The sequence below is a fragment of the Micropterus salmoides genome, unplaced genomic scaffold (assembly GCF_014851395.1).
Source record: "Micropterus salmoides isolate LMB-PRFRI ecotype aquatic unplaced genomic scaffold, ASM1485139v1 Ms_hic_scaffold_17, whole genome shotgun sequence".
Lineage (NCBI taxonomy): Eukaryota > Metazoa > Chordata > Actinopteri > Centrarchiformes > Centrarchidae > Micropterus > Micropterus salmoides.
This window is the reverse complement of record NW_024040817.1, coordinates 11083821-11099905: the sequence shown is the minus strand read 5'-3', so window position 1 is coordinate 11099905 and position 16085 is coordinate 11083821.

The following is a 16085-nucleotide window of genomic DNA, read 5'->3' as shown; positions in this document are numbered from 1 at the left end:
CCTGAACAACATTTACATAATGTGTGTGTGTGTGTGTGTGTGTGTATGTCAGTGGCTATAAACACACTTATTACACTGTGATGTCTAATAATACAGAGAGGAAGTCATAAAGTTTAAGATGTCTCTCAGGACAAGGCCTGCTTTTAGATCAGCTGATGGTTTGTTACACAGAACCGTCTGAGAAGTTGTTCTTGGATACTGTTTGGAAAAGCGCAGGCACTTTCAGAAGATACTTGGCAGGTGATTGGATAAACGATATCTGATTTATCGATGATGAAAATAATTATTAGTTGCAGCCCTAGTTTTAACACAAGCAGCCCTAAAATAACTTAGAGATAAAATATTGTACAATTGTAAGTACCTGATCAAAGAATATATAAACAAAAATTTTACAAAGCACTCATTGCTAATTTCCATTACTCAATGTTACAGACACATTTTGGTCGGCTCTCAAAGTTTTACGGCTTGATACCCAACTGAGGCTCCAACTAATGATTATTTTCTGTTAAGATATCATCATTTGGTCTGTAAAATATCAGAAAACGCCCATCACAATTGCTATGTCATGTCTTGTCCGACCAACACTCAAAAACTTTGATAAAAACCTAAAAAAGCCAGCAAATATTCGTGTTTGAGAAACTGGAATCAGCATTTTTGCTTTAAAAGGGATACTGTTACATCATTTATAATTCATACTACATAAAATTTTCACAATAAAAATCACAGAAAACGATGCCTATCCACCAATAAAAATGATCAATTATCCCTTTAATATCCCTTATTTTTTTAAACACAAACCTGTGAGAGAATGCAAGTCAAGGGTTAGGTTTAATGCTTTATTAACTTATCTCCCCTGGGAAACAATTTGAAGCTCATACATTTTGACTGCTCTCCTCTCTCTTGTCCAGTGGAGGAGTTTGTTATGTAACATCCAAAGAGGAGAAGCTCTCAAAGAAAGAAGCCCGCGGGGGAGATGGGCTCTGACCTGCAGGTGCAGCCGCTGTGGGAGGACCGCCTGTTTTAGCACCGTACCCAAACACATTAAATCCATACATTTAATGCAAAGACAAGCGGAGCAAACGGGAATCAGTAAAAATAACAAGGTCACCCATTGCTCAGAGAGATTTGGTTCTGTTTGAGAAGATTTTAGCTAAATGCTAGTGGGTGGAGCCATTATTTCTGCCTCTGTGCTGTAAAGACTAAAATTGTTATAGTAATTGATATCTTTAATTACTAAAAAAGATTAACGAACTCAATTTTAAATGAACAGTATTACTCTGGACTAATAGTGTTTCTCAAACTTTGGGGCCTGTGACTCCTCGTGACAGCTTATGGCTTTAGTGTGGACGTGAGTCAGTCAACACATAGGTTGGTTCAAGTACAAGTTCAAATTTAATTCTATAGCAAATTTAACAGCCAACCATAGTTGACCAAAAGTGCTTTCCAAGCTCAGGATATACAAACAAACTCAAACTCAACTGGAATTGAAAGCCAACGAACAGAGGTGGGTCTTAAGCAAGGACTTGAAAATTTCAGCAATCCAAGCAGTTCTTCTTTGAAAAAGTAAAATACTCCAGAGATTTGGAGCAGCCACTGAAAAAGGTCGGTCACCTTTACTTTTTAAACTGGAACATCGAGGAGAATCTGATCGGACGACCTCAATGCTTTGATAAGAGTGTGAACATCTAAAAGTTCTGATAATGAAAAGATACCATCCCATTTTAAAATCTTAAAAACAAGCAATAAAATCTTAAAAAACAATCCTAAAGTGGACGGTTACTTTAGGTTGGTAATTTAAACTGGTTTTTATTGTAAACTTGCTGGTTAGATGAGAAGTAAATCTGTAGCGGAAAATGTGGGTCTCTCCGGGGAGTTGAAGTAGCGGGAGCAAAGCCAGATAAGTGAGCAGGCTGGCAGATTGTCTTTGAAGACAAGGAAAAAAGAGAGCAAAAACTGGCAAACAGACAAACAACTGATAACTCAGAAGAATAGCAAGCCTAAACTGAGCTGGAAGCATGTCACATAACAAACCACGTATGGCACAAAAGTCTGGCAGAGACTGGATGTCAGCACTGGGTTCTCATAGTGAAGAGGGGATGACTTGATGAAGACCAGGTGTGCTGATAGCAGATGACTGGCAGGTATTTAGATAGGGCAGAGCCAGGAGAGCCAACGGGAATCGCCCACAACCACAGAGACAGAGCGAGAACGAGCAGACAGACAGACAAAACCAAAACATAAGGTACTTGCCTTATCCACCAAAAATGCTGCAAATACCAAAAACACACTTGCTCCTATAACAGGCGTCACAGGCAGGAGTCACAGAGGAGGGGCCGTGAGTTGTGAGAGTTCAACATTTTGGGATCAACTTGTCATTATTAGTGAGCTTTAGAGATGTTGATAGGTGGATTCTCTTACCTCTGGACAGAACCAGGCTAGCTGTTTCATCCTGTTTTTAGTCTTTATGCTATGTTAAGCTAACCAGCTTCTGGTGTGGCTTCATACATAGCGAACAGACAGTGGTATTTATCTTCTCATCAAATATTCTGCAATTCAAATTAGAATTTCCCAAAATGATGAACTATCTTGCTCAACTAATAAAAATTTTCTGCCATCAGAGCCTTACTTTTTATAAAATAATGTATGACTCGAATCTGCTCTGCCTTCATTTGTCTGTGCTCTGATAAAAGCAGTCAAGCCTGCATGAACAGATCAAAGATTTGAGAGCACTTGACATTTTAAAAGGCTTACATAACCAAGTGCATCATTTGTTTTGATGTTTCGAGAGAAGCATCAATAAAATAATCTAAGCTAATGAACTAGTCACCTCCATGATGTTCTTTTAAAGTGCATGCTAGAGAAGGGGAGCATGTGTCTTTAATCAAAGACAGTGATTTAATATGGAGCTCCAAAATGGACAAATTGTTGTAAAAGGTAAACACAGGTAAAGTAATATTGTATAAGTGAAAACACCAATAAATAATAAGCGTAAAAAGAAATATAAAGCATTATATGGTGCGAAACACACTGCTACCTTATGCTAACTTATGTCATACAACTTTAACAGCCAGTGCACATAATGTCAATGATCCAGATACTGTCCTGTATTGACCATATGCGTTTCAGTAGTGAGGACGCGTTTTCATTTAACTTCCTGTCTACACTGGAAATGGCGATGTTTTTCAAATATCTGATCATAATCTTTGTAATGTACAGCGTGAGGGACTGACAGAGCTGGAGGTAAATGAACGCCTTTCTTCTATAGATCTATACTCTAGATCAGTTTACCCACACAGCTCTGGGATCAGCTGTTACTGTAATAATAGCAATCGTAGTCATGATGGCTGGTTAAAGTGTTGGTATTATGTGTTTAAAACATCATTTTATCATAGCAGGCGTTGTCAAAGTGTGGCCGTTCAAAACTTACTAAAACAATACTTTGTACCTGACAGCACACGTTTTTCCCAGATTTCCCCCAGATTTCAAGGCCATCTCACTGCACCCTCCCGTTCTGTTGTTTCTCCCGGGACACCCCTTTAATTTGCACTCATTTGCCTCATCATAGCAACATCAAGCTAATTTAGCCTACTGCTGCAACACACAGTAGGTTAGTTAAGCTACTTTAAGCTAGTTGTAAGCTAATTGTAAATTAGATTTAAGCTACTTGTAAGCTAGATGTAACCTAGTTTAGCGACTTGTAAGCTAGATGTAACCTAGTTAAGCTACTTGTAAGCTAGTTGTAAAGTAGATGTAAGCTAGTTTAGCGACTTGTAAGCTAGATGTAACCTAGTTAAGCTACTTGTAAGCTACTTGTAAGCTACTTGTAAGCTAGTTGTAAAGTAGATGTAAGCTAGTTTAGCGACTTGTAAGCTAGATGTAACCTAGTTATGCTACTTGTAAGCTAGTTGTAAAGTAGATGTAACCTAGTTAAGCTACTTGTAAGCTAGATGTAAGCTAGTTAAGCTACTTGTAAGCTAGATGTAACCTAGTTAAGCTACTTGTAAGCTAGATGTAAGCTAGTTGAGCTACTTGTAAACTAGTTTCAAGCTTGTTTTACAGTGACTTCTGATGACCGGAAGTTAAGACAAAACCGAAAATGGAACAAACTAAAAAATCAGAAGCAGTACTGCATACTGCTGTGTAAACTCTTGTAATAGCAGCTATAGCTGTTTAGTTAGCAAGCTAATGCTTACAAAATTTGCTTGCTAAAACTTGAGAGTTCACACCATGTTTCTTTCTTCATAACATCATCTTTATGTTTCTTGACTTTATCAAAGACCACTATGGAAATAAGTCTACAGGTGGTGTGTACATTAAAACTGACATAGTGTGTCAGCAAACCCCTTAAGATAAACCAGATGAAGCACTTGTTCACAAGGGGAAAACTGCTCAGCAGCCTGGATGACAGTATCACTGTCTCTGACCTCTTTTTCTGTAAACACAAAAAGTCTTCAGTCAGTCTTCTGAGCACACATGAAACTACACGGCTGGTCTCATGTGATGCTTGAATGACCGCATGTGCAATCACATTACTAATCCACAGTTGAGATGGTGGAGGAATTGTACATTCTTGCTGCTCACACAACTGAAGAATGGACATTTTATGACAAAAACATGCACACAGCTTTTTTAAAATGCCTGTCACAGGTTAAGCAGCTCACGCTCACCACCCAAAGGAGTGGTGTTCCAAGCATTTGTGGTATTTCAAATGAGCTGCAGGATGTAGTATCAACAAACAAAACAGGTAAACCAAAATATGCAAAACAGACACCTAGGAACAATAAATAAATGTGACTCACTCTGCATTCTTAGCAGCAGGAAAAGGCTGTGTGAGTCTTGACCTACTTTACAGGCTGCATCCATCTATCTGCTAATATCTCAAACACTAACTATTTCAAATTGATGAACTTAATGAAATTTGTCTCACAGTTGAGGAAAATCTAGAAAACACCCAAACTTGAACATAAGATACATACATCATAATAAAATATGTAAAACATCTGCTAAACCCAGCAACATAAGTTCACAGAAAACACTGCTTACATAAAAGTGCATATGCAAACTACTTTGAAATTCAAATAAAATTTGGAGGAGTGATGTATTTGGTGCTCTGTGTCAGGGTTTCAGAAATTATACTTATTTGCATAATTGGGACACTTTAATTAAATGGAAAATCCCAATCTTTGCAAGGCCATAACTCTTATATGACACTTATAAATAAGTCTGGCTTTCAAAAATGATGTTAAACAATGCGGTAATCCCAGTGTAACTATAAGTAAATGTCAACATTTCAGACTCTTTGGACAAAATGCATTAAATTCATTGTTGAAGTGAGAACACTTGAAGTCCCAACACATTAAAAACCAAAGGCCAGCAAAAATATTTAACATAAAATTTAACTAAAATATTTAAAACCTAAATAAAGTGAGAACAAACTCACCAAATACTACATATCATTATTAAAAAACTAAATAAAACAATTATAAACAATAACAGACTTTTTTTAGATGATGTCTCAAGTTAACTTTCATTAATAACCTGACACACAAGTCTGACAGATCATTGGGCCAATTTCAATGAAACCAGGAGGCATAATCCATTTTACACTAGGCTAGATAGCGATGATGGATTTAAAAACTTTGACTCCCAATTGATTGTTTAAGATAATCTGATTTATTGCTTGTCTGTGATTGAACCAAAGCAGCAGTGACAATTTGTGATACTGTCAAAACTTAAAAGGGGATAATAACAATAATAACAAATAAAAGGGGAGCTGAAAACAATTTAAAAAATGGGTTCAATTTAATTAATCATTTGGCTTTTTTTCACCAGTGTGGGTGCCGACGGTTTGAGCTCTTTGTAGTTCTGTTAGTTGTCTCATGTTTCTTTGAAAACCTGAATATCAAAGTCCTGACTGCCCAACCTCTTTTGTAGCTGACAAAAGCTGCTGATCAGCACTCGACCTGGTATGACCCACCTTTGTACCAGAGGCTGCTTTAGATTTTAAATCCTTTTAAACGAGGTATTCACATTAGATTGTGTAGCTCTAGGATTTTACTTCTAGCCTTTACATTTAGGAATGAAACTTAAGGTCAGTGAGCAGATAGGTTGACTACTTTGCTAATCAATGCTTGATGAGTATAAGCATAAAGTGACATGAAACTGCCATAGGGCACTCTGACTGCTGAGAGGAGCGTAAACCTGATGTGTACATGCTTGAACTAGATTTGTTAACTGCAATCCAATAACTTTAATGACAAATGTGCTGTTGTTTGTTTCTAGTCTTCCGAACACTGTCACATTGACCCCCATTAACACACATTCATACACTGATGGCAGAAGCTACCATGCATCAGAAACAGAAACAGAAACGAATCATTAACACACTCACACACCAGTGGCACAGCCCTTTGGGTTCATTGGGGTTCAGTATCTTGCCCAAGGATACTTGCAGACCGCTGATCTTCAGATTAGTGGGCGCCCTGCTCTTCCTTCTGAGCTCCAGCCTCCCAAGATGATCACACATAAGTTCAAACTAGGGCTGCAGCTGATGTATTTTCATTATGCAATAATCATTTTCTTTATATAATATTAGAAAATACTACATTTCCCAGGGCCTTATGTGATGTACAGTTGCACCGACTGTCCAAATATATATAATATATAAAACTTACAATCATATACGGCTGCAAGTGACAATTATTTTAATCAATTCAACTCATGGAACATGACTACACCCTTACTAGACTTTGTTTTTTTTAAAAAGTGGTCACTAGCCCAAAATATTTGAGAAACAATCTTAATTTTTAACAATGTGTGAAAATAACTATAGCTGCCAAATGATTGTATTAGAGTACTACAAGACACCGTCTCTCCCGATGAAAAGTAGTGGAGCAGAAATATAAAGTTACATAAAATGGATATACCCAAGTTGTGCAATCCGAGCAAGGCACTCTGCCTGCAGGTCTGGATCAGCCAGTTGGCAGATATATAACACAGAGATACGTAAACTAGAGATTAATAATGCTTTTATGTGCAGCGTCTGTCCAAAAAAACAGCTGTGGGAGGGGAAAAGGAGCAAGGCTGATTACTTTTGAAAAATCATTGGGCTGTAGGGTCGGGACATTTACTGTATCTGGAAAAATCTGCATTAGTAATATTTCCTTTTTCCATGTAGTAAGACAACATCCTTTGAGTTATTTTTCCGGTTCACTTATTAAGAAATAACTTGTTTCGAAAACATTAATCAGTTTAGTTTAATGCCGCCTGCGCACTTCCTCTGCGTTTATGATTAACTCTGCTGATTTGAGTTGGAAAGGAGAATCCGCAGTCTCAGTGGAAGAAATGTTGCTGCTGCTGAGCTCAGTAAAGTTTAAACAGCTTACATAACCCTTTGAAACTGTTTTGTTCAAGAACTTACCATATGTGCAAAAAAAAAGAACATTAATTTGCTGATGCTACGAACAGCTGGTTCTTGTGAACGACGAGCCTGACAAGATTTTACTCTCTGAATTATGTGTAACTTGCCTTAACACTAAAAGGAACACAATAAGACTTTTAAGTGATATAATGTTTTGTTAGGAAGTGGAGACAAAGAAAAGCAACAATCCAGGTTGGAAATAATAACAAAATACTAAAATATCAAGTAGTTACATGACCCAACAGATTGATGACACATGATGATACAGCTCAATCATCTTAACCTATTAAGCCGGACTGTCTGACTTTGCTGATTACTTTTTGTTCTTTAATTTGCCCCTCTGTCTTCTTCATCTGACCACTGACGTCATTCGGCTTGATTGCCGGCCTTTCTCTTACATAAACCACAAGGCCAGTGCAACAGAGAAACTCAAATCCTTGTGAAAGACTAAAGCTCTTTAGCTTGTTTCAATTGTGTGGCTGCACGGCAGCCTGAGCACTTGACCACATTCGCTGCCGTCAGATGGCCAGAGGAGCCGCGGTCAATGAATACGATGGCTTTTACATCTACGTAACCTCCAGTGGTTTGGTTGTTTTTACATCTCTGTGTTCTTGTCTTTTCATTCTTTTCATTCCTTTCTGACTCTGTACGGGTGACGCTCCCCCACTCAGATGATAGGGTTGCATAAGAAGCATCTACGCTGGTCTGTATCTGGGTTAATACTGCTGCAGCATGACTAAAGGATCATCACAAAGTCATACAGCTGATATGAAGAGAGGAGATGTCCTGATAGTTATATATATTTAAAGGGACCTCATCACAGATCTGTTTTCATGACAGACGTTGTCCTCAACAGGCCTTGATGTAACCTTAAAGGCGTCACTTTCAATGCTGACGATAGTAGTCAATTAATCAGCTGACAAGAATGTTGCGTCTTGAAAAGAACGTTTTCCAAATCCAGTCTCTCAAATGTGAGGACTTGCCTCCTTTTTCTGTGTTTTGTATCTTAATCAACTGGCAGAGCAGAACAGGCCCATACAATAGGGCCACCAGGATACGGTTACTGTTCAGTTATACGTGCTGAATACTGAAGCTAAAGCACCCTCCATGTTATCAGTGGATGATTTTTGACTTGTATTTCTGCCTGCTCAGGCCATCTGTTATAGCAAACACCACACAAATGGCAATTTTCATGAGTTGTTAACAGAGGATTGTGCTTTGCAAGGATTCAGACATTTTAAAACAGGGCAGGGGCCGTGTTGGTTACTATATATCCACCACCATACCCTTATATGATTTTTCTACTTTTTTCACTATCATGAATAGACTCTAGAAGAAATCCAGTGTCTTTCTAGCAGTTGACTGTGTGACTTTTGGTTGGTTTTTAGATTCTGAAATGTTTTTCTTTCTTTTTCTAATATCGAAAAAACAACAAAAACAATTTGATCTTTTGATCTACGAAGTCTAGTTGGAGGAAAAAATTAGTGCAATCAAAAGCTTATCAGACGCTACACAAGGGTTTGTAATACTCAAGACAAGTCATATTTTTATTGAGGAAATTTGTATTGCATTAATTATTGTTATGATGTTATTGCCCAGTCCTACTTTATTGTCACTTAATTAAATATCTGTGGACAGGTTTGCTATGAACGTTGCATCTACAGTCTAGTTGTTTAGTTGCGGCTCTAAACTATTTAATTATTTATTTTAATTATTCTATTATTATGTTTTGTTAATATTATTTTACCTTAAAGTGCACTATGTTACCAAATAATCTGTAACACCCGTGAAGGTCAGTTGATCTGAATGCCTGCTGCGTCTCTAATCAGGACATCAGCGCTGGTGTGGGCTGATGCACATATTGACAGAAATAATTGGCTCACTGTGATGCTGGAAACTAAGGTAGTGGGTTTCTTTCTCTGTGTGATGTGAAGGTCAGTCAGAAATGGAAAACAGCATCAGAGTACAGTGAATTATCACTGTGATTCTATATTTGGCTTCTCTTTAAATGTGTTTTATGGATAAAATCTTATACTGTGATTTGCTCTGTAGAAAATCCCAGCCTCGGTTCTCTCAGAGCATCTCTCTCACCATCTTAATCCCACAGGGGGTCTTTTAATGGAGGTTTTTAACATGAGATTAAAGCCTAAGACTCTCAGCTGCATGATGCTGGATTTTTGTTTCATTCACATGCAGGTAGCAAATATTATTGCATTCTTTTTCAATTAAGTAACTTAAATTAGGACTGAAATTAAAGAGTCTTTTTGTTATTGATAAATCTGCTGATTATATTTCAACTAATCAATTAATTATTTGGTGAAAAAAGCTCATCACAAGCCCAAAGTGACATCTTAAAATGTCTTGTTTTGTCCAAAACACAACCCAAAACCCAAAGATATTGTATTTATTGACATATTAAACAAATTGACTTTTCAGAAGCCTAACCAGTAATGTTGTTTTGGCATTTTTGCTTAAATATTTACTCAAAATATTTATCAGTTATCAACATAGTTGAAGATTTATGTTGCTGTTGATTGCTAATGAATAAACAAACTTAATTTTTTTAATTTATGAAAGTAGGACTACTTCTCTTTGAGCACAGTATAGCAAACCAAAACTGACAACAGAATTCTACACATCATTATATTTATGTATGGGATTTGTAGTTATTATTTGATTTGTCTCAGCTAAATCTTTATTTGAGCATTTTCTTCATTGTTACTGTTTTGATATCATAACTCAGTAAAAATTTATATTAATATAAAAGTGGTATATTGCACAATTAGTATATTGTATAGTATGTTAGTATTGTTCTTTTTATTATGTTGACCTTATGTTAGTTCACAGATATTAATCTGAACAAAGTCTAATACAGAGTGGCTTGCGTTATACAGTGAGGAAAATAAGTATTTGAACACCCTGCTATTTTGCAAGTTCTCCCACTTAGAAATCATGGAGGGGTCTGAAATTGTCATCGTAGGTGCATGTCCACTGTGAGAGACAAAAAAATAAAAATCCAGAAATCACAATGTATGATTTTTAACTATTTGTATGATACAGCTGCAAATAAGTCTTTGAACACCTGTCTATCAGCTAGAATTCTGACTCTCAAAGACCTGTTAGTCTGCCTTCAAAATGTCCACCTCCACTCCATTTATTATCCTAAATTAGATGCACCTGTTTGAGGTCGTTAGCTGCATAAAGACACCTGTCCACCCCATACAATCAGTAAGAATCCAACTACTAACATGGCCAAGACCAAAGAGCTGTCCAAAGACACTAGAGACAAAATTGTACACCTCCACAAGGCTGGAAAGGGCTACGGGGAAATTGCCAAGCAGCTTGGTGAAAAAAGGTCCACTGTTGGAGCAATCATTAGAAAATGGAAGAAGCTAAACATGACTGTCAATCTCCCTCGGACTGGGGCTCCATGCAAGATCTCACCTCGTGGGGTCTCAATGATCCTAAGAAAGGTGAGAAATCAGCCCAGAACTACACGGGAGGAGCTGGTCAATGACCTGAAAAGAGCTGGGACCACCGTTACCAAGGTTACTGTTGGTAATACACTAAGACGTCATGGTTTGAAATCATGCATGGCACAGAAGGTTCCCCTGCTTAAACCAGCACATGTCAAGGCCCGTCTTCAGTTTGCCAATGACCATTTGGATGATCCAGAGGAGTCATGGGAGAAAGTCATGTGGTCAGATGAGACCAAAATAGAACTTTTTGGTCATAATTCCACTAACTGTGTTTGGAGGAAGAAGAATGATGAGTACCATCCCAAGAACACCATCCCTACTGTGAAGCATGGGGGTGGTAGCATCATGCTTTGGGGGTGTTTTGGGCGACTGCACTGTATTAAGGAGAGGATGACCGGGGCCATGTATTGCAGGATTTTGGGGAACAACCTCCTTCCCTCAGTTAGAGCATTGAAGATGTGTCGAGGCTGGGTCTTCCAACATGACAATGACCCGAAGCACACAGCCAGGATAACCAAGATGTGGCTCTGTAAGAAGCATTTCAAGGTTCTGGCGTGGCCTAGCCAGTCTCCAGACCTAAACCCAATAGAGAATCTTTAGAGGGAGCTCAAACTCCATGTTTCTCAGCGACAGCCCAGAAACCTGACTGATCTAGAGAAGATCTGTGTGGAGGAGTGGGCCAAAATCCCTCCTGCAGTGTGTGCAAACCTGCTGAAAAACTACAGGAAACGTTTGACCTCTGTAATTGCAAACAAAGGCTACTGTACCAAATATTAACATTGATTTTCTCAGGTGTTCAAATACTTATTTGCAGCTGTATCATACAAAGAAATAGTTAAAAAATCATACATTGTGATTTCTGGATTTTTTTTTAGATTATGTCTCTCACAGTGGACATGCACCTACGATGACAATTTCAGACCCCTCCATGATTTCTAAGTGGAAGAACTTGCAAAATAGCAGGGTGTTCAAATACTTATTTTCCTCACTGTATGTGAGTGGTAGTTAATAAAGCACCATTTTAGGACATCATCTTCAGTTTTTACTCTCTGTGGTGAATGCAAATACATTCAAACAACTGCACCTATGGATTCTTTATTAATAGGAGGTCTTAAGTTTGGGCTCACACAACCAACACCTTCTCCATCACGGTAACTAGTGAAGACGCCAAGGCAGTTTACGTCTTGGGATTTAAGGAGTTTATTGACCTGAGATCAGCTTGTGTTACTTAAAGAGAAATTAAAACCAAACAAAAGTCTCTTCAAGTGTCTGAGATCATTCATGCCTCCCTGACTGGACGATCCACCGCAGATCAGTTGCATAAAGTCAAGATGGCATTTTATTGTTCATGTAGATTATGTAATCCCGGCTCATATCCCAAACTGTGCAAGTTTATCTTATCATTCCCGACCATGCTTGATGTTTTGCACCTGTGTATATTTTTAAGAGATAAAAGTCATGTGCAGTATTCTGGTTTTATTAGTCTTATTGGTTGTTCCTGTTGAATGTAAGGATGCTGCTAAGTGGAGGCGTCGGGGGTGGTGATGATGTGAAGTTTCCCGAATAGGGAAATAGGGAATCTTAACTTATAATAAAACTATACACTACATATATACATCTTTCAGTTTCCAACCATCTGTTGACAGTAGATCATTTCCATTGTTTGAATTGGGCCAGGGCTCACTTGTATGACATTGTTGCTGTCAAGTGTTTCTTTTAACTGTGAGGTGTCCACACTTGAAAAGGACCAGACTTCGGATTTCACTCAGAATAATTTATTTGAATAATTGAACAGGAGTTGAACAGTATAGGTGAAAAACCTTTAAACACAGAAATAAAAAGCATTTTGAATAAACAGGTATTTCCACAGTAAACACAAGTCAAGGTAAATATTTCAAAAACGGTAAGTATATTTAAATTCAATATTATTCTTCACATTTCACCAAACTAATTATGCATTTTAATTAATCTTTAACAAAACAATTTTGGCTTACTATTTAAGCATTCTTTTACACAAATTAGGTAGAAAACCCACACATTTTAACCATATATATCCATGCATTTGAACATAGTTTCTCCCTCTCTTCAACCATGCAGCGACAACTTTAACACACCCATATTAACACCTAAACAGAAAAGATTTAAACAACATTCAAGTGAGCTTACCGATAGCCCGTCAAATCAAAAGTCTCATTCCCCGCAGTGGATGTGTGCTGCTCATTCCGTCATGTCAGTCCCTTTCCACCAGCCAAATGACTGCGTTATATGCTCCCGCTGATTGAAGTGTGTGCGAGCTTCTGATTGCTCAATCTAATTCACCTGGTCGAGGGTGCGCCAGGGCGCGCACGCACGGTCACACGCGGCTGCCGATGCAGAGCGGGGCGGCACGCAGGTGAGACGGCATGCAGGAGGAGGCGGGCACACGGGAGACAGGCGCACCTCTGCCAGATCAGCGCAACAGTTGCCCACCTGCATTTATAGTTTGTACAATACGATGAGCTAGGCAGAGCCATCTTCTCTCTTTCATTTTCTATAAAGACCTGTGAATCTCTTGCATAATGTGATTACAAGCGACATTCAAATAATTAACCTGTGACTTGTAAGTAGGAGCAGATTCTGAGGGTGGTAATCTTTCACAACATCGTGTATTTACACTGAACAAATTATAAACGCAACACTTTTCTTTTTGTCCCCCTTCATCCTGAGCTGAACTCAAAGATCTAAGACTTTTTCTATGTACACAAAAGGCCTATTTCTCTCAAATATTGTTCACAAATGTCAAAATCTGTGTTGGTGAGCACTTCTCCTTTGCCGAGATAAGCCAACCACCTCAAAGGTGTGGCATATCAAGATGAGTATTGCACAGGTGTGCCTTTGGCTGGCCACAATAAAAAGCCATTCGAAAATGTGTACATAGAGAAAGTCTTAGATCTACATTAACACTGTCAACACTGAGACAAAACTCTGGCTAGCAACCCAAAAAACATACAGGCAATCCACTGAAATTTTATTAAAAATTTGGATATGATTGAGTTGATATGTGAGAGGACATGAATTATGAGAGCTAAAATTTATATTGTTTCGGCAGGAATATGTATGTCAATTCTTTTGTTGTCTGATCTCTGCAGTTTTATTTACAGATTGTTTAGTTAAAATGAGTTAAAACTAAAGATATTTCTGTTCTTCTGAAGTTTTCACTCAGAATTAGAGTGACATGCTGGAAAAATGCTTTTTCAGAGAGCAAACGGGTTCATTGTGCATGAAGGCAATGCAGAGAGACAGAAAGAAAAGAAGAAATATGGCCACTGTGGCTTTTTATTTTTTTTTATTTCTTCTTTTTATAGTATTTTAGCCGGCAGTGTCAGTCGTGATCAGACCTGGATACAGAGTGAGGGGCTCAGCTGGAGCGAGATAGGGCAGGTGTAACGGAGGTGAAACTTGATGGAGGAATAAGACCACATAAAGTGTTTTGAAAGGGGGAACATCCTCCTAAGGCAACTGAAACTATGCCATTCTGTGTCAGATAAAATCTCATGTCCTGTTACACAACCCAGCTCCTGTCCTGCCAGTGGGAGCTGACCTCGGCAAACAGCATGCCCTAACTGACAATCTTAAGCTACATTGTGGGTGCTAACAGAAAATTTGAAAGAGAAAAAATGCTAAATATGGTGTCAGAAAAGATATGTCTAATTCATGACTAATATAAACTATTTCCCGAGATATTAATCCAGATGAGAAAAGTATCGTCAGGCTTCCCTACAGCGCATGTTTCACAAAGTGTCAGGGTCATTCATGCTGTTCTGATTGGACGGTCTCCTTCAGATCAGTTGCAGAAACTGAAGATGGCATTTTTATTATTCATGTAGTTTATTTTATAGTCCCTGGCCATGCTCCTCTGTTTGTGGCCCAGCTGGTGCCAGTTCGACACACTCCAGATGTAGAGGCTCAAAGATCGCACGTGCTGCAGAATTACTTTATTAAATCTTCTTTGCCAATTTGGATTTAATTTGTCCTGTAAGTGAAGGCTAGAGAGCGCCACTCTGGAAGGACTGCTTGGCATCTCGGCCCCGTCTCTTCTGCGGCTCATGTTCCTTCTTATGTAACCACCCCGGCAGAGTAATTGAATCATCGGTGTACTGTTCAATATCGCAGACCAAAAGCTCTGACATGATTTCCAGCGTTAAGTGCCTGCTAAGTGGTGGGTCGTCTTTCTGTAACCACTGTCTCTTATTGATGCACGACTGATTATTCTACGTGTGCTGCTTGAACAAACGCTACATTCCCCGCAATTAGTTTACAATATGCAGTGAAGTGTTACCAGTAAGTCACGGATATTCCCTTACAAGGTCACAGTGAAAGGTGACCAGGGTGAATTAAAGCATGAGAGAGGTTTAAACAAAGCCAATGTAGAAGAAAAAGTTTCTCTTGTGGTTACTACTGGAGATGATGGTTTCAGAAAAATCTCCTGGCATAAGTCAATTTTAGTTTGTCCTTATTGTTGTTTTACAATACTGATATATGAAGGTTACAAGCTTTGAATTGACCTACAGATTGTTTCCCAAATGGTGTGAAATGTTTATTGTGGATCATTTGATTAACTCACAAGGTCAAGGATGAATTAGGGAATAGAAATGTCAGCGGCTTCGGGTGAAGATAGAAGGGGTGAGGTGTTAATTATAGCGGCATCATGCAAATAGTATTATGCAACCGCTTCACGTTTGTCCTTCCCTGTTTGTTAAACATTTACAGAGGGCGCTAGGTCACATGAGCCTTCAGGAGTGACAACTGTAAAAAGTTTACAGATACTCCCTTTTATTGATTATTCAGAAAATTGACTGAATGTCCCATCAGATCTTTTTGTTCAATCTCTAATGTAATTGTTTTATGCTAAGAAATGCTTTTGCGATTCTGTTTCCCCAAAGTCCAGGGATTCCTCAAATAAGGCAGTTATTCTTCTGAACAATGCCAAGTTTGTCCCAGCGTCTTCTGGGTCCCACGCTGTTTGTTTGGCCACTGAAGGAGGAATTTTCCACTCGGTGCCTTCCCTGGAGAGAACAGCTTTCTTCTTGTCTTGTTTTATAGACACAGGTGGAAGTGGGTCACTGCAGTGCGTGTGACTGTGTTTTTATCGAGACAGTATTGATGCATCTGCGAGTGAACGTTAATCTGCACTTAGTGGAATTGCT